General features: G+C 41.5%; 1 long non-coding RNA gene across 1 annotated transcript in view; it reads left to right on the top strand.

The window, feature by feature from the left end:
• The window catches only part of LOC140735186 (uncharacterized), a 51,047-nt gene extending 36,985 nt beyond the window's left edge, over window positions 1–14,062 (top strand). Inside the window, exons 2-3 of the long non-coding RNA XR_012100716.1 lie at window positions 2,529–2,608; window positions 13,714–14,062. This is a non-coding gene — a long non-coding RNA (uncharacterized lncRNA). The remainder of the gene's footprint in view (window positions 1–2,528; window positions 2,609–13,713) is intronic.
• Window positions 14,063–20,479: the final 6,417 nt, after the last annotated feature.

Genomic DNA, 20,479 nt, shown 5'->3' with positions numbered 1-20,479 from the left:
ACAATGGTTTTGTTTATAAATGTTCCTGCATCATGGTTAAGATATCAACAAAGTTCATTTTGGTAGGTTCAGCTAAAGCAGTCAAATTTCTAAACAAACAATTTGTATGCTTGTCCTCCAATTGCATTTAGCAAATTTGGCACTTGTTCCTTTTTGAATATTCCATTTGCTTTAAAATATTGTTCAATTCATTCAGTATGCATGAATCATTTATCTGTGGTCTAATCAAACATATCTATCCTTCTGATGTACCAGCCATTTCTGCTTTTTTAATTTATTATTATTGCCCAGTCTACAAACCCATGAATTTCATCCATTTTCTTCCATTTTTTTTAAAACTCAACCTTCCTCCTTTTACCTTCCAAAAAATAAAACATGATTTTGATTTTTTTTTTTTTTTTAAATCAGTTGTAGCATCTTTCTCCCTTGTGAAGAAAAAGCGTCCTGTGCATCAAGACGCAGGTAGTCATCTTGGGTTCATTTTAAAGCTTACTTGTCACTACTGTTATGTTTTGTAAGTCTTAATTGGGAGGAAAAAATTACTTTAGTGAGGCATGCAAATATGACAATAGTGCAATGATGAATGCCACTCATGTACTTCATACATATAATTTAATGAATTATGTAAACAAAGCATGCTTAATCAAGCAATATTTACATTACACAAATATTGCTGAAGTATTAAATACACAATATCAGGGGCAATCTGTCAAATTTCAAGTGCAAGTTGCTCATTACAAAATACCCAGCTTTTGTCCTGAACTTATAGTCACTATGGTTGTCTCAATCAATCTGTCACCAGTACTGAGTCTCTACCAAAAGGGCAGCAGAGCATTTGATGATGGTAATTACAATTATTGTCAACAGGAGATGTTCAAACTTTTTCTTCTTGAGGGTGGTCTTTGTTGGAAATTATGAGGTGCAAATGCTTCTTGACACTTATTAGTCCAAGTCCATAATTGTTCAAATAACACTGTTTGCATATGTGGATTGCTTCATTTTTTTTGAAGTGCTATGAGTAGAACCGAGCATTGCAGTCTTTGGCAAGTATCCTGCTGTTTGCCTTCAAAGAAGTAACAGAAGTTCAAGATTGCTGAAACATCTGACTATAATAGAGATACTAGAGTGCAGATGCTGAAACCTAGAGAAACTGGCTGTACAAGTCTAAGAAAGACAATTTCTTGCCCTGCCAAATGTCAGATTGAGGTGTAAACTCACCCAAAATGCTGTTTGTGTAGATGCTGCAACTCAGTACCACAAAATGACACAGTATGCCATATACAATTAAATGATTTAGCTTTATAATTTTAAATTTGACTAAAGGGTTTGTTTATATAAAAAAAACAAAGAAAAAGGCCCATTTTAATGAAACAATCTAATGTGCACAAGTTGGAGCTCACAGTTTTCCCCTTCGCTGATCCTCCTTCGATCTCCCTAAGCTTTGTCGACTCCCTACCCCACTCCAAGTCCACTTCTATGATCTCTCCTCTCTGGCATCTTCCCTCTTCATCTCCCGCCAAACAACATTCCAAAGCACCCGTTATCTCTAACCATAATCCAAACATTGCTTCTACAGAATGACCATTACATTAGCAGTGAAAATTTACCAACGTGTTACACTCTTTCCCCCCACCCCCCCACCAAAATTAGTTATGTCCTCATGACATTGAGATAATTTGCCAACCTTTCATGCAAAGCACTAAGTCCAACCCAGGTGTAAATGGCAGTGACATAGCTCCCCAAGATGACAGGTGCCACACTCTTTTCCTCCAGTGCTACGGAGGCCAGTCTATCTGGTGGTCTCCTGATTCTTTGAGACCTCCTTACCCCATCTACTTCAGGTTCAGACACTCCTTGGGATACTTCTGGTCTACATGGCAAGGCCTCCCCTAGTCTATCACTCGTACCTTCCAACAACTCGGACCCCTCTGCACCTTGGCTGAGCACCACTTCATCCCTTCCAGTGCCCCATTACAACTCAGTCTGTCCACAGATAGCCCTCCTCCTCACCCGATTTCATCTGACTCAACATGAGAAGGGCTGAGAATATCTTCCTCAATCAGTGGGCAGTTAGCAAAAGGCAGCATATACCACTCTCCCATTTCTTCTCCTCCGAGTCCATATCCCATACGGGGTGGGGGCCAGCATAATCTCTCCTGTTGATCCTTCAGTCACTATGTTGCCGCATAGTCCTCTCACTAGATGTAGGCTCCAGGTTGAGCTCTAGGTCAACCCGCACCTCTTGTCCCAGAGGCAGGTGGTGGTTCTGATGGAGGATCTTGACAGGCCCATTTCCATCCTCTGGCTTACCCAGAAAACTGGTACATTTGGCATCTGACTCTCCACTACATAGTGTGTAACTGCCCAGCGGTCAGCCAACTTATGCTCACAGGTAGCCCCAAATTCCTTATGAGGACTCAGTCCCCCGTCAGGAGTTCGGAGAACCTAACTGTTTGATCGTAACTCCTCTTATTTCCTTTATTTTGCTTGGCAGCCATGACCTCAGCTAATTCATAAGCCTTTTTCAGATCCCTTAGGTCTTCCTCACCAGTCCCAAAACAGAGGTGGATGGCCAACCTTGCCTCATGCCCGAACATCATATAATATGGTGAGTACCCAGTAGCTTCATTTCATGTACAGTTGTAGCAATGGACAAGATGTCCAAAATGTCGACTTCACTTATTCTTCTTACTGATTTCCAAGGTTCCGAACATGTTTAGTAAGGTTGGATTAAACCTCTCGGTCTGGAGATCACCCTGTGGGTGATTGAAGCATAAGCCTTGATTTCTCGACACTAAGCATGCTCAGTAACTCGTGGATGAGCCTCCTCTCGAAATCACGTCCCTAATCACTATGAATCCACCTGGGGAGGCCATAATAAATGAAATAATTCTCCCATAACATTTTGGTCACTGTGGATGCCCTCTGATCCTCGGTAGGAAAAGGTTGTGCATATCTGGTGTAGTGATCTGTGATGACTAAGACATTCACCATGTTGCTGGCACCTGTCTCTATTGGCAGGAAATCCATACACACCAGGTCAAGGGGCCCCATAGTCTGCAAGTGGGACAATGGAGCGGCCTTCGTAAGCAGCATCTTCCTCCATAGGCACTGAATGCACGACTTGCAGTATTCTTTGACCTTCAGCTTCATTCAGGGCCAGTAGAACTGATCTCTGAGTAATCCATATGTCTTTTCAACCTCCATATGTCCAGAATTATCATGAAGTAACTTCAGCACTATCCTCCAATAATTTTCAGACATCGGGGAACACCGAGGCCGGTCCGGAGGTGATGTGACCCGGTATAAGATCTGGTTCCTCAACTCCAATCCGGGCCATTCCCTCAGTAATGGAGGCACCGCAGCACATTTCATCTTCTCCGCTTTGGCCAGGTCTCCCTTTTCGACTGTTGACTAAACGGTACCGATGCCCAGGTCATCTCGCTGAGCAGCTGCCGCTTCCCCAGGACACAATTCCGGTAACTGGTTTGTCTTCAGAGCAGTCAGATTACAGTAAGCTTGTGGAATGGCACCATCCGAAGCTCCCAATTGATCTATCGCATGCCCTTGCCCTTGACCTCCCTTTGCCTTCACCGTGATGGAAAAACTGACTCATGGCTTCCAGTCCCCAGGCAGGAATGCTCTCCCAGTCTTCATTCCTGTCCAGCCCTTTATGCGCATGTTGGGACAAAACATCAGTGTAAATGTTCCTTCTTCCCAGCCGGTACTTCAGGCTGAAATCATAGGCAGAGAAAACTGCCAACCACCAGCGGCATCCAATTTTGCTGATGTCAGGATACAAGTTAGGGGACATAACTTGTCCCCTAATTCTAACTCAAACTTGGGACTCAAACTCCCAAGTTTGAGGGAGCCGGTCCATCCTCACCTCAAACTTGGCATCATAGAGGTAGTCACTCAACTTATCCACCACTGTTTTCTCCATGACATGCTGGAAGGTCACAAGGGCTCCCAATATGCCCTGGGGCAGCCTTTCGAACTTGAAGAATCCCAGTGGACACATAAATGCCGATTTCTCTTTGTCGGCCTCACTCATGGGGATCACTCAAGTTCAGCACGCTGAACCACTTTGCACCACTCAGACAGGCCAGTGTGTCTTCGATCCTTGGGACTGTATACTGGTTGGGGACGGTATGCCTGTTCAGAATCTGTACCTTCCCATCCTTCTTCCTGGCCACTACTATTGGGGACCCCTCTCCAAGGGGTTTCCTGTCATTCATACTCCCGGCTGAAGTGTCCCTCTTCACCGCAGTTATAACAGTCAATACCGGCCGCTTCCCTTCTCACAACACTCTGGCCACTAGCAGCCCTCTACGTAGTCTGCCCCCTTAGGGGCTCCGCCTCCCTATCAGTTCCATCATATGGGAGAGGGGGGCTACACCCACTGATAACAACCGGAACATCTCATTTCTCAACTTTGCCACAATCTCCTTTGCCACTCCTCGGGTTGGGCTATCCATGGTCACTTCAACACAAGAGGGCTACTACCGAGGTCTGTACACTGCTGACGGAGCCCTCCCATGCCTGGGACATGTTCTCCTCCATCTGTACTTCACTGATCAGCTCAACAACCTGGTGGGGGGGGGGGGGGCGTATCTTACAAGACAGTAGAAGAACTCAAGTGATCATGTTGTGACTGGGTGCCTTTCGCTATTTGGTCCATTCTTAATTGATCCATCTCAGCCACCTGAATGGCCTCTCTACATCGCAAGCAATTTAGCAGCCTCTCTAGCCGAAAGATATAGGCAGAAAGCTTCTCCCCCTTCTCCTGATGTATGTTCTGAAACCTCATCATGAGATCTTTCGGACTTCCTGTCGTGCCAAACGCCTTTTCCAGTGCCTGCACGTAAGCCACAGCAGTGGCAAGGGGGGTACTGTGACATTACGGCAGCCTGCCTCCTCAGGCTCTCAACCACTTGCTGTCTCTTTACATTATGAGAGCACTGTCACTTGTCTAACAATGGAGAGGTCTACTCCGCCCAAGTTTCGTACTCCTCTTCCCCCTTGGGGGTGGTCTTCATGCTCAGCTTTCAATAGCTAGGACCCTCAGATTGTGCACTGGGGCATTTATTTGCAGAGAAATAATGGCTGATAGCAACTCAGAATTCTCACTTTTCAGATGGACTCGTTGGACATTCCAAATCAGACCACTCCTTCCCTTCGCTCTGCAGAAACGAGAGAACCCTGTCTTTGAAGTCTCCACCCCAGCGCCGGAGACTCTACCTGCGATTGTCCTCCTCCTGGAATGTATTGACGGTACATGGTTCCCTCTCTCCTGGGACCCCAATTGTACCAGGCAGTTCCACCGCTGTTACATCAGCACTAGTCTGAACTAAAACAAAGTCTTTGCCCGCCATTTAATCAAATCTCCACCCCACAACTGTAACTTTGCCTACCGCTTAAACAGTACTTAAAACTCAAATTAACATTCATCAGGAGTACAAATATCTACCCCACTCAACACACACGCATTTGTTCCCAGTAACCCCGTGGATTCACACCGCAGCTCGACCCCAGCGGCATCCATACCCACGTATTGTAATCACTTTACCAGACAATAGTTTAACACAGACTTAAATACACAGTCCACTGAATCAATGCTCAGGGCAATCACACTGCATCCAACAAAATTGATCCTGGATGATACACCCACAGTTGTTAGGTTCTGTTGGCTGTGGAAGTCTAGGGAAGACAATCTCTGGCCCCACCAAATATGTGAGACTGAGGTGTAAGCTCACCTGAAACCCCTGTTCGTGTGGATGCTGTGTGATTTATTACCCGTATAAATCAGTACCATGAAATAACAGACAGAACAGCATATACAATAAAGCAATTTATCATTCTTAATTTGACCAAAGGGCTAGTAAAGATAAAGTTTAAAAAAAAAAATAGAAAAGGGCCCATTTTAATGAAACAGTCTAATGTGTACAAATTGGAGCTCATGGTTTCCGCTTTGATCTTCCCGGGCTTCGTCAACTCCTGCTGCCACTCCAATGACCTCTCCTCTCCCATGTCTTCTCTCCCTCTCCCGCTGAACAAAAGACCCAGTTCATTCCAGTGTCAGGCACAAGAACATACTCTCTTCATTGGAAGGCTCACATTCCAAAGCACCCATTATCTCTAACCATAACCCAAACACTGCTTCTATAGAAAGACCATTACATTAGCAGTGAAACCTTTCCCAGTGTGTTACGTACTTACAAAGCTGGAGGACATCAATGGATCTGATTGCATTAATGGAAGAAAATGAACGCTTGTTTCGGGATGGGCCCCTTCATATGGATTAATCTTTAAATGGAAGGTTAATTAACCTTGATCTGATCCAGATGAAGGGTCTTGACCCAGAACATTGACTGTCTATTTACTGCCATAGATGTCATCTGACCCTTTGAGTTCCTCCCAGACTTTTGTGATATGCCATCTAACTATAATGCCTAACAAATTCCTAAAATAATGGTCCAGATTAGTGTTGATGTGTTTTTGAACGACCATTGAAATTTTACATTCTTCAGTCTGAAGTGCTGATTGTTTTCTTCTTCCATAGATTATGCTTGACCTGCCAAGTGTTTTCAACATTTACTATGTCTTTATTTCAGATCTCCAGCATCAGCATTTTTTTAAATTTCTGTCTCTGAAGCTGAAATTGATGTTTCATTAACTTTTCCTGTAAATGTAATTGCTCATTGACATTCATGACTGAATGTGACAGCTTACTGGACTTCAAACTGATCTGGTCAGTGTCAAGTTGCTTAACCTGTTTACTGTATACATTACCTGTAATCCATTCTGTGCAGTAGCTTCAACAATTAAGCATTTTGTATCCTTAAAAAAATGCTTCAAGCTATTTGCATGCATTCCAACAGCTACTGCCCTTTGATCTATTGGAAAGAATTTCCAATAATGCATCAAATCTGGTGCTAGTTCCTGATCTGTAGACAACAGTGACCTCTGCCTTTCTGTACTCTACAGAGATGAGTAGTATGCACAACACCCACTGCAAAGCTCTTCCAAGATGACACCATCTATCTTTCTAGTGTTGTGACATCCCCAGCACAAAGGAATTGATTATCTGTAGCTGCCTCCATCAGGTTGACTATGCAGCACACAAAATGGTGGAGGAACTCAGCAGGTGAAGCAGCATCTATGGAAAACAGTAAATAGTCGATGTTTTGGGGCAAGACCCTTCATCGGACTGGAAATAAAGATGAGAAGTCGGAACAAGAAGGTGGGAGGGAGGATAGGAAGAGGTTGAAGGTGGTAGGTAATAGGTGAAGCTGAGAAGTTGATTGGTGAAAGAGATAAAGGGCTGGAGAAGGGGGAATCTGATGGCAGGGGGTAGAAGACCATGGAAGAAAGGGAAGGGGAGGAGCAGCAGAGGGAAGTGATGAGCAGATAAGGAGATATGAGAGGAAGAAACTAGAATGGTGACAATTACCAGAAGTTTGAAAAGTCAGTGTTTATGTCATCAGTTTGGAGGCTATCCAGATGGAATACAAGATGTTGCTCCTCCAACCTGACTGTGGCCTTATCATGGTCATAGAGGAGGGTCATGGACTGACATGTCAGAATGGGAAAGGGAAATAGAATTGAAATACATGGACACCAGGAGATCCTGCTTTTTCTGATAGGTGCTCGGCAAAGCATTCTCCCAATCCATGTCAGGTATCACCAATGTACAGGAGGCCATGCTGGGAGAACTAGATACAGTAGTTGATGCCAACAGACTCAAAGGTGAATTTTCCCTTTCTTGCTTCAATTTCTTTATTTTTCCAGTGCTGGAGAAGAGCCTTGTCCCAAAACATCAACTGTTTACTTCTTTTCCCCATAGATGCTGCCTGACCTGCTGAGTTCCTCCAGTATTTTGTTGGTGTTGCTTTGAATTTCCAGCATCTGCAGGTTTTTTCGTGTTTGAATCAGGTTGACCATGTTTGTATGATGGACACCAGGTCCTCTACAATGAGCTCTATCATGCCATGAGATTACTGGGAGGAAAGGGGAGAAAGAGCAAGTCAAGGAGGTTCTCAGAAGCCCCAGAAAAAAAAGTATGACCTTTTTGATACTTAGTGGCCATTCAGTGGCACAGCAGGCAGTGCTGGCCTCCCAGATTCAGTGACTCAAGTTCAATTCTGACTGCTGATGCTGTCTATGTAGAATTTACACATCCTCTATACAATCAAGTGGATTTCTCTCAGGTGCTCTAGTTTCTTCCACATCCCAGATATACTGTATGCTGGTTGAACATTATATTGGCTACTGTGAAGACTGGGTGGGGAAGTGGTGGGAAATCACTACTTGGTGAGTGGTGGAGCAGATGTGCATGTGAAAGAGAAATGGGTTGCAGAAATTAAATGGAGATTGGTGGACATGCCCTGAGAGCTGGCACAGACTCTGAACCAAATGCCCTCTTACATCAGAAGAAAATGTAAGAAAAATGAAATATGAAGTACATCTCATGGGAATCACTAGCCCATGAATGCTTAATGGCAAATTGAGCAAAGAATGGTGTACACACCTATATCTAGTGAACTGCTGCTCACTAGATGCTTTTGTTTATATATATATATATATATATATAAAAAAAAACAAAAGCATCTAGTGAGCAGCAGTTCTGTGGGCAAAAATGCCTTGTTACTGAGGTCAGAAAAGAATGGCCAGACCAGCTCAAGCTGACAGGAAGCTGATTGTAACCCAAATTGCCACATATTACAAAGGTAGTGTGAAGATGAACATCTCTGAATGCACAGCAACACATTGAAGCTTGAAGTGGATGGGCTACAGCAGCAGCAGACCATAAACATACACTCAGTGGTCACTTAATTAGGTACAGGAGGTACCCACACAAGATTCTGTAGGGTCTTAGTTTGTCAGACAGCAAGTATAGAGTTAAATGGACAGTTGGCATTTTAGTTTGAGACCCCTTATATGTTCAGAGAAAGGTATTCAGCCTGAAACGTGGACTATCCATTTGCCTCCATGGATATTGTCTTGCTCATTGAGCAGTGCATGAAATGCTGAAAGAACTTGATGTACATTAGGTACAAGTCACTAATTGTTGATGATCATTCCAATATGTAACCAGAGTACATCTTTGGTTTCCTTGCAGGATATGTGAACTTCCATCCTTTTATAAACATGACAAAGATTTTCCTTTAAATCATTCTAGAAGCAGAAAATAAGTTTGCAAATGAAGTGCAGAAGATTAGAAAAGATTGTGGAAATAGGAATTATAATCACGTGAATGATGGCCCTACAATTAAACCCATCCCAGGGGCATATTCACTTGGAACAGGAACAGACCGAGAGCACAGAGTATAGCAATGACAATTTCTAACTTGTATGTTCAAATTTCTATTGCAGCCAGTAGATGATACAGTGTGATACAACAGAACTTGCATTCCTACTTTGGTTGGCTTTCACTCAAACTTGTATTGTAGCTTTATTTCTTCACTGGCCTATTTGCATTTCTTTTATTCATGAAACATTATAATAGCAAGAGGACTTGGGATTTGTTTATAGAATCAGAATCGGGTTTATTATCACTGACGTGTGTCATGAAATTTGTTAGCTTAGCAGTAGCAGTTCAATACATAATATAGAAAAGGAAAAATAAATTACAGTATACATATATTAAATAGATGAAAAATCATGCAAAAAAACAAGTAGTACATACCTGTATTTAAAAAGTGAGGTAGTATCCAAGAGTTCAATGTCCATTTAGGAATCGGGTGGCAGAGGGGAAGAAGCTGTTCCTAAATCGCTGAGTGTGTGCCTTCAGGCTTCTGTATCTCCTACCTGATGGTATCAGTGAGAAAAGGCCATGCCCTAGGTGCTGGAGGTCCTTAATAATGGACACTGCCTTTCTGAGACACTGCTCCTTGATGTCCTGGGTACCTTGTAGGCTAGTACCCAAGATGGAGCTGACTAAAGTTACAACCCTCTTCAGCTTCTTTTGGTCCTGTGCAGTAGCCCCTCCATACCAGGCAGTGATGCAGCCTATCAGAATGCTCTCCACGATACATCTATAGAAGTTTTTGAGTGTATTTGTTGACGTGCCAAATCTCTTCAAACTCCTAATGAAGTATAGTCTCTGTCTTGCCTTCTTTATAACTACATCAATATGTTGGGATCAGATTAGGTCCTCAGAAATCTTGACACCCAGGAACTTAAAATTGCTCACTCTCTCCACTTCTGATCCCTCTGAGGTTTCGTATGTGTTCCTTTGTCTTATCCTTCCTGAAGTCCACAATCAACTCCTTCATCTTACTGACATTGAGTGCAAGGCCTTTACTGTGACAGCACTCCACTAGTTGGTGTATCTCACTCCTGTACGCCCTCTCATGTCCATCTGAGATTCTACCAATATTTATAGATGGTATTTATAAATGGTATTTGAGCTATGCCTAGCCACACAGTCTAAGAGCTATGTAAAAAATAATGAGCACTAATGCACAAGACAAGGTGATTGCTGTCTGAGGTCAACAGAATAGTATCCCTCCTTGTGGTTTTAGCTGGCTATCAATAAGTGAGGACAGATAAACAGCTACATGATAACATGGATTGTCTGGATTGCCAGTGAAGATTTATAGATATGTTGTGCTGTGGGGTGTTACCTATATCAGCTCTTGTTATTACTAGAGCTAAGAAGCACTCCTAAATCTGCACCGTTTTCTGACAGTTATGACACAACTGATATCACACTATTGCTTCTGCTGGCAAGTCTAGTGTAATATAATTGGGATGCTGAACAAGGGACACCACCTGATGACAGATAATAATATATTTCCCACAGCTCTGCCACAGTTCATTTCCCTTTCAATGCCCGCAGGACACATAATATGTACTTTGATGTTCCTTAGTTTGTTTGCTGCTCATTTTTGTGAAATTTGTTTTAAAGCTCGAGTTTTGAGAATCTAAATTCCAGAGAAGAGCCAACTGCTTTGAGCATGGCAGTTTTTTTCCAGTCTAGAAGCAGTTCAGCAATAGAAATTTGCCTTTAGATTGACCTGTAGAATATAGAACATCGTGCACATCATGAAGAGGTCTTTCGGCCTTTAACATCTGTGCTGACGATGCTGTCATACCATATCCCCTCAGCCTGCATGACATCAATATCCATACATCCCCTGTCTTTGCTGATGACACCACTGTGGTTGGCAGAATCAAAGGTGGTGACCTATCTGCATAAAGGAAGGAGATTGAAAATCTGGTTAATTGGTGCCGTAATAGCAATCCCTCACTCAATAGGAGCTGATTATTGACTACAGGAGGAAGAAACCAATGGTCCATAGGCCAGTCCACATTAAGGGATTAGAGGTGAAGAGAATTAGTAACTGTTAATTCCTTGGTACTATCATAGCAGAGAATCTATCCTGGGACCAGAACGCAGGTATCATCACAAATCAGGTGTGGCAACCCCTCTACTTTCTTACAAGTTTGTGTAGATTTGGCATATCATCTAAAACTTTCACAAACTTCTACAGATACACAGTGGAGAGTATCCAAGCTGGTTTTATCATGGCCAGAAATGAAAACCTAGGAATGGAAAAACCTCCAAAAAGTAGTGAATGCAGTCCACTCCATCACAAGTAAAGCCTTCCCAATCATTGGAGCACATTTACAAGGAGCACTGCCACAAGAAAACAGCATCCATCATCAATGATATCATGTAGTCCATGCTCTCTTCTTGCTACCTCCATTGAGCAGAAAGTATAGGAGCTTTAGGCCTAATATCACCAGCTTCAGGAACAACTATTACCCTACCATCATTAGGCTCCTAAACCAGCATGGATAACTTCACTCACATCAATGCTGAACTGACTCCATGACTTGTACTGTAATAATCCAAGCACAAACAAGAGAACATCTGCAGATGTTGGAAATTCAAGTATCACACACAGAACTGCTAGAAGGAACTCAGCAGCTGAGGCAGCATCTATGGAAAAGAGTACGGTTGATGTTTTGGCCCAAAATATCAAGTGTACGCTTTCCACAGATGTTTCCTGCCTTTGTGAAATTCTCCAGCATTTTGTGTGTCTTGCCACAACTTGTAGAATCACTTTCAAGGGCTCTACTTCTCAATATTATTTATTTACATTAGTTTTGTTTATCAGTATTTGCTATTCATAGTTGTTCAAATTTTGTTGTTTTTAATTTTCCTGTAACTGCCTGAAAGAAAACTAATTTCAAGCTATTTTATGGTGCTATATATATATAATTTGATAATAAATTTACTTCGAACTTTGACATAGGCTTCCTTGATTTCACTACCACCTTGTGTCCTTCTATTTAGTGAATAATGATACAAAATACTCATTTAGTTCCTTGCCCATTTTCTCTGGTAAATTCCTTCCTTTGACTTTGAGTATTCCTACCTTCATTGCCCTCTTGTTTTTCATATATCTATAAAATGCATTGTCTTACCGATGATATTTCATGACCCCTTGTAACTCTCCTAATTGCTTATGTAAATTCTCTCATGATTCCCATATTTTCTTCAAAACTCCTGTTCAATTTCAGTTTTCTTAACCTAACATATGCTTCCTTTACCTATTATTTTGCATTGGAGATTTTGTAACATATTTTGCCATTCAAGGTTCCCAAAAATTGTCATCCTAATCTGTCTTGCTTACAGGCATGTGTTGGTCCTGAATTATGACTCACTGGAATTTAAACAACCTCCTTCACATCAGGTGTGAACATATCCGATAATAACTGCTCCCAATCTACTCTCCTCAGTTCCTGCCAAATACAGCACTTGCCTCTTCCCAATTTAACACTTGATTCCAAGGTACAGTCAGATTCATAAACATACTACTTGGAGAATGTTTCCAAAATATCTCAATCAATATAGGGGAAATTAAACTCACCCTCCATTACTGCCCTGAAACAGTAGAGATTGAGTTCTGGAAGGAGGTTTGTGCACTTGCTCCTATTTACATTAATAAAATGGGGTCAAGTGGGTCGAGATTTTCAAGTTTCTAGAAGTGAACATCACCAGTCACCTGTTTTGGTTAAACCACGTTGATGCCACGAGCAAGAAAACTCACCAGTGCCTCTACTTCCTCAAATGGCCAAAGAAATTTGGCATGTCCCCTCAGGCCCTCACCTATTTTTATCACACCATAGAAAGCACCTATCTGGATTCATCACTACTTGGTATGATAACTGCTCTAGATGTGACCACAACTGTAGAGAGTTGAGATCACAACTCAGCACATCACAGAAAGCAGCCTCCTCTCCATAGACTTTATTACACTTCTCACGAACCCAGTAAAGTAGCCAGCATAATTAAAGATTCTCCTTTTCCCATTGGGCAGACGATAAAACCTGAAAGAGTGCACCACCAGGCTTAAGGACTGCTTCTTACTGAACATTACACCACTGGCATTTAGGGCAGCACTGAAGGGCCTCCATCTTTGTTTGTCCATACTATCACAAATAGACATAGAAGGATACTTCATTGCTGAAAAAGGATCTAGTCCTATTCATGATAAATGACAAATAAACCCTTCTCAGGCTTTCAGTTGGGTACAGGCATCAATAATAACCAATGCTTCGATGACAAACTACCCTGATGAAGATGGCAGAGTTTGTCATCGAAGCAGCAATTATAATCGATGCTCGTACCAGTTGGAAGCCCAAGATCAGTTTATTCATTCTTCCTTGCTGATTTTGTAATAATTTTCTTTTGACCAGTTGGGGTTGCTAGCCCTGAGCGGAACCCCAGAACCAGGAGGACGGATGCACTACTCTTAGTCTAGCCTCTACCCTTTGACCTGTTTGGCATGGAAGACCCTACCAAGAGCCAAACCACAAGGCCCTGACTCCAACCGACATAGCTCTCCAGGTCATTGAGGCGAGCAAGATTCCAAACCGTAGGAGAAAGTTGTGGTCCACTTGGAGGAAGGACCGCTTCTGTGCCACTGTTATAAGACTATTGGATGGTTTCCTGGTGCAATAAAATGGAGACACGACCTCACAATCTAACTCTTTATGACTTGGCATCAATTTTCTTCCTGCACTGCTATTTGTCTGTACATTTTATAACATTTTATTCTCTATTGTTATTGCTTTACCTTGTAACACCTCAATATACTATTGTAATGAATTGATCGGTATGAATAATACACCAGATAAGTTTTTCACTGTATCCTGGCACAAGTGAAAATAATGAACCCTTATATTAATTTAGGAACAAATTATAGTGGCCAATAAACCAATCAACCAACGTCTCTGGGTCTTGGAAGAAACTGGATCACCTGAGCAAAACACACTTGGTCATCAAGAAAAAAATCCTCAAACAATGGGCATTACAATAAGAGTATCCAAGCTGAGACATATGAGGCTTCATAACCCAGCTTCCTTCTCCCCTTCAGCATTAAGAAGCTGAAGAAAGTTTGTGGGCCAGGAACATCAGTGCAAGGAAATGGACAACTGACGTTTCATATTGAGATTCATCTGGACTATTGCTTCTTATTTACTGATCTGCAATAGTGCTTTACTTGATAGTTAAATCCTGTATCACATCTGACATATAAATACAGATGCTAATGATGACACAGCCTTCTAGGTTGAATTGGTTGTGACCCACAAAGATTTTTCTGACACAGGACATACTTAGGCTGTAGTAGTTTTCTCTGCACCAATAATCTGCAATAAAACTTCAAATACTCTTTAATATATAAAAAACACAATTAGTAGTGATGAGAATAGAATGATCACATGATAAATAGACCTTTTATTTCAAATTCAGGTGCTGAAATTAGAATTATTAAAATAGCATTTCCAAACTGATGGAACATTTCAGTAACATCCCCCTTGCTGTTAACATCTGAGTTCCATGGAAATGTTATCACCTATAATTTAGCTTTCCAGTTTTAATAGTCTCTTTTTATTCATGTTGCTCTGCAAAGAAGCACCACTTCTGTCTCTTCTATTGACTAAGCGAGCAAACCACCTTAGCAGCATCAGACTTCTGCCGAAAAGCCTGCTCCTAGACAGATGGTTCTCAGTGTTAATATTATTTCACAGGGGATGACTGTAAGGAATTTGCATTACAAATTTGAAAGCACCACAAAAACTGCAAGGAGCATCTGCTGTATGCCTAGAAAATAATGTAATTATATCTGTGATAAATGTTATCAGTTCTTAAAGCTGTAGAGTCTGCATGCGCAACATCATACGATTCCAATACTGAATTTAACTTGGTTCTTTTTGCTTTATTCCAATTATTCAGAAATGCCTTTATTTTCAGTGAGTGATGAACTTAAGTTGAAGTGTTTAGAGAAAACAAGCTGTTGAAATTTACACTGAATAATTTTTGCATAAAACAAAGTGACGGGGTATATTTAAATGGAGTTTGAATTGCATCAAAACAATGACGAACTGTACTGAGTCTGTATTAAATAACGTGCACAGTGAGTGGTGTAAATGATGTTAAGATGATAAAAGTAATTATATTTCAGCTTAAGCTAAACCCTAAACAGCCACAGGTATTAATGCTAATCTGATTTCGGCATTGATTCTGCTTTGGGTAATGAGTGAAAAAACAAGTTTGCTTTTAAAATTTCAGTTTGGTTTAACCACACTTATATAATTGTTTTATTTACATTACTGCTTCTCTGCAAACTGTCGTACTGAATGCCACAAGCTGTCATTGAACTGCTCTTTTGTCTCAAGTCTGGCATTAATATTAAGCCCAAATTATTAGGAAGCCTAAATGGTTGGATTTCAGTCCTAGTGCAGAGCAGATGCACATTTGGATGGCGGAAAAGGCTGGTCATTTCAACTTTCCAAATCAACCCTCAAGGCTCTAATACTGGGTAAGTTAGTGGCAAGAAATATACTTGAGGTTTGGCTGGTCTAAGACACAAAGCTAGTGAATGGTATTAGGCACGCATTTTTATAGTTCAATAACAACCATAAAGTAGAAAGTACAAAGTAAATTTATTACCAAAGGATGTATATGTTACCATATACAACCTGAGATTCATTTTCTTGTGGGTGTACTCAATAAATACATAATAGAATAGTAACCACAATGGAATCAATGAATGACCGGACCAACTTGGGTGTTCAAGTTTTGTGTAAAAGACACCAAACTGTGCAAAAACAAAAACAGAAATATAAATAAATAAGCAAGCAAGATATATATATCAAGAATGAACCAAGGAGTCCCTGTAGAGTCCATAGGTTGTGAGAACAGTTTAATGATTGGGCAAATGAAGTTCAGTGAATTTATCCCCTATTGTCGGGGGGGGGGGGGGGGGGAGTAATAACTTTTCCTGAACCTGGTGCTGTGAATCCTGCGGTTCCTGTACCTTCTTCCTGATGGCAGCAGTAAGAAGAGGCATACGAGTGACAAAGCTTCATTTTAAAAAACAGTTGGTCAAATCTCTGGAAATATCTCTGCTTTGAGTTTTGTGGGGTAACCATTAGGGATGATAGATATATATATAGGGTTATGATAGGTGATTGGGGAAGGGGGTCCAATGTACAGGGACATTTTACTGACCTAGTTATTGGATCCTCAAAATTTTGTCTTTCCTGAGAAAAAAAACTGTTCAGGAGGGCCAAGAGGAGGGACATTTGAAGAATATTCTGGAATTAAAGTATATAGCAAATACTAATTGCAATAGCAGCCTGTCTTCAGAACAAAAAAAATGGATTTCAGATTGAATTTTAAAAACAATAGTCATCCTGGCGCTGCATTTTAGATGAGGAAATGTTTAATTGATTTGAGAGATCTCCAATGCATGAATGAAATCAACATTCCATTGCATGAATACAACTCAGAGACCACAGTAACTAACATTCATTGTGGGTGTGTTGGTGGGAAGATCCAGGATTTGAAAAATTACATACAACTCAAAAGAATCATTACAAGAGCATTGTAACCACAGAATTGTCCTGTTAACATATAAAAATGTGTTGTAATATGCAGGAGTCCCACGAGTGACTTCAACAGCTGTCAGCTCATGTATGTCCTGAATAAAGAAATTTATATCTACCAGCTGTGTCTCTCCAGTGGCTTCACTCACAGTTACAACAATTTGTTCTTTGCTGCCTGTACCTGCTATGCACTTCTTTCTTCCTAACCAGGGCCTCAATATTCTTTTAAAACCAAGGTTCTGTAAATCTGTTAGCTTTGTCTTTTATTCTGATAAGAACATGATGCTGGGGAGGTTGTATTGGGGGACAAAGAAATGGCAGATGAACTTAATGAGTACTTTGCATCAGTCTTCATTGTGGAAGACACTAGCAGTGTGCCAAAGGTCCGAGAGTGTCAGGGAGCAGGAGTGAATGCCATTGCTGTTATATTGGAAACAGTGCTAGGCAAATTCTTAAGGTGGATAAGTCACCTGGATCAGATGGACTCATCCCAGAGTCTGAGAGAGGTCACTGAAGAGATAGCAGATGCATTGGTCATGATTTTTCAAGAACACCTGATGCTGGCATGGTCCCGGAGAACTGAAAAATTGCAAATGTCAATCCGCTCTTTAAGAAGAGAGGAAGGCAAAAGAAAGGAAATTATAGCCAGTGATTGGGAAAATCTTGGTCTATTGTTAAGGATGTGGTTTCAGGGTACTTGGAGAACAATACAAGTCAAAGTCAGCATGGTATCTGTAAGGGGAAATCTTGCCTGACAAATCTGTCAGAGATCTTTGAGGAAGTAACAAGTAGGGTGGACAAAGGAAAGGCAGTGGATGTAATGTACTTGGATTTTCAGAAGGCATTTGATAAGGTGCACACATAAGGCTGCTTAACAAGATAAGATCCTACAGTGTTACAGAAAAGATGGACTGGATGGAGGAATGGCTGACAGGCCGGAGGCAGTGAGTGGTGTGGTAACTTCTACTTTTAAAAAAAAAGGACCACTTGACAATTTCCTGGCCAAAAGAACATCTTTATCTGGAACAGCAAATTATATTTACAATACAGAGGCTTTCAGGACCCTCATACGGCCTGGGTGATGGATCTATATACAATGCATACCGTAAGTAAAAAAGAGCAGAAGTCAAACACTGCCAACCCCGTAACCAGCCTCTTTTAACAAACAGCTTCCCGATTAGCATTAACTTACTTTTAATAATACTCACATTACAACAAGTGGGATTGAAGGGGGCCTTTTCTGTTTGGCTGTCAATGACTAGTGGTGTTCTTCATGGGTCAGTATTGAGACCACTACCTTTTTCATTGTTTGTCAATGATTTAGATAATGAAGTTGATGGCATTGTGGCAAAGTTTGCAGAAGATTTGCAAAGTTTACTGGAGTTCTTTGAGGAGCGCAGAGGATAGAGGGGAACAGATGGATGTTATTAACTTGGAATTCTAGAGGCACTTGATAAGGTGCTGCATAAAAATCTTATCAATAAAATAAGGAGGTATAGGGTTGGAGATGATGTATTAGCATGGACAGAGGATTGGTTAACTAATAGAAAGCAGAGAGTTGGGATACATGGGTGTTACTCTGGTTGTCAATCAGTGGTGAGTGATGTTCCACAGGGATTGGTGCTGGGCCCACTATTGTTCATCATATACATTAACAAACTGGAAGAGGGGACCAAGTATCGTGTACCCAAGTTTGCTGATGATACTAAGTTAATGGAAAAGTAAATTGTGCAGAATATTTGGAGAGTCTGCAGAGAGAGAGAGAGAGATTAAGTGAGTAGGCAAAGATCTGGCAGATGGAGTACAATGTTGGTAAATATGAGTTCATCCACTTTGGAAGGATAAATGGAAGAGCAGATTATTATTTAAATAGTAAAAAATGCAGCATGCTGATGTGCAGAGGGACTTGGGAGTGCTTGTGCATGTAACAAAAGGTTGGTTTGCAGGGGCAGCAGGCTATCAAGAAGGAAAATGCAATATTGGCCTTCAATGCTAGAGGGATTGAGTTCAAGAGCAGGGAGATTATGCTTACAGTTCGGGTCTCCTTACTTGTGGAAGGACATACTGACTTTGGAGGCATTGCAGAAGAAGTTCACCAGGTTGATTTCCAGAGATGAGGGGGTTAGACTATGAGGAGAGATTGAGACTCCTGGGACTATACTCGCTGGAATTCAGAAGAATGAGAGGAGATCATACAGAAATATAAAATTATGAAAGGGATAGATACGATAGAGACAGGAAAGTTGTTTCCACTGGTGGGTAAGACTAGAACTAGGGGACATAGTCTTAAGATTTGGGGGAGTGGATTTAGGATGGAGATGAGGAGGAACTGCTTTTCTCAGAGAGTGGGGAAACTGTGGAATTCTCTGCCCAATGAAGCAGTGGAGGCTTCCTTAGTAAATATATTTAAGACAAGGTTGGATAGATTTTGCATAACAGGGGAATTAAGGGTTATCGGGAAAAGGCAGGTAGGTGGAGGTGAGTCCATGGCCTGATTAGCCATGATCTTATTGAATGGCAGAGCAGGGTCAACAGGCCAGATGACTTTCTTCTGCTCCTATTTCTTATGTTCTTATGATATTAAGATAGGTGGAGGGGTAGGTAGTGCTGAGGAAGTGATGGATTGCAGAAGGACTTGGACAAATAGGAAGAATGGGCAAAAAAAGTGACAGATGGAATACAGTGTTGGGAAATGCATGACAATGCATTTTGGTAAAAGGAACAATAGTGCAGACTATTATCTAAATAATGAGAAAATGCAAACATGAGGTGCAGAAGACTTAGGAGTCCTCCTGCAAGACTCTGAGAAGGTTAATTTGCAGGTTGAGTCTGTAATAAAGGCAGCAAATGCAATGTTGACATTTATTTCAAGGGAATAGAATATCAGAGCAAGGAGATAATACTGAGGCTTTATAAGACACTAGTCAGGTCACATTTAGAGTATTGTCAACAGATTTGTGTCACATATCTCAGAAAGTATTTGTTGTCATTGGAGAGAGTCCAGAGGAGTATCATGGGGATGAGTCCAGAAAAGAAGGGGTTAACATATGAGGAGTGTTTGGCAGCTATGTGGGGAGGATCTCATTGAGACCTACCGAATGCTGTAAGGACTAGATAGGGTGGATGTGGAAAGGATGTTTCCTATGGTGGGGGTATCCAGAACTAGAGGGCACAGCTTCAAAACTGAGGAGTAACCTTTTCGAACAGGGCTAAGGTGGAAGTTTTTAAAAAGTGAATCTGTGAATCTGAATCTGTGGAATGCTCTGTCGCAGACTACAGTGGAGGCCAAGTCCATGGGTACAGTTAAAGTGGAAATTGATAGCTTCCTGATTGGGCAGGGCATCAGTGGATACGGCGAGAAGGCAGGTGTATGGGGTTGAGTAGGATCTGGGATCACCATGATGGAATGGCGGAAAAGGCTCAGCAGCTGAATAGCCTAATTTTGCTTCTAAGTCTTCTGGTCTTATACAAACTCTGTACATGCAAACACCTCACACTTACCAAGCATCCTTTTGCTAGAAAACAACCTATCCCAATCAACACCTGTCAGTTCCTTTCTGATGCAAGCAAA

This window comes from Hemitrygon akajei, chromosome 11 (assembly GCF_048418815.1).
Source record: "Hemitrygon akajei chromosome 11, sHemAka1.3, whole genome shotgun sequence".
NCBI lineage: Eukaryota > Metazoa > Chordata > Chondrichthyes > Myliobatiformes > Dasyatidae > Hemitrygon > Hemitrygon akajei.
The sequence above is the reverse complement of the archived record's forward strand: the minus strand, read 5'-3'. Positions and strand labels throughout refer to the sequence as shown.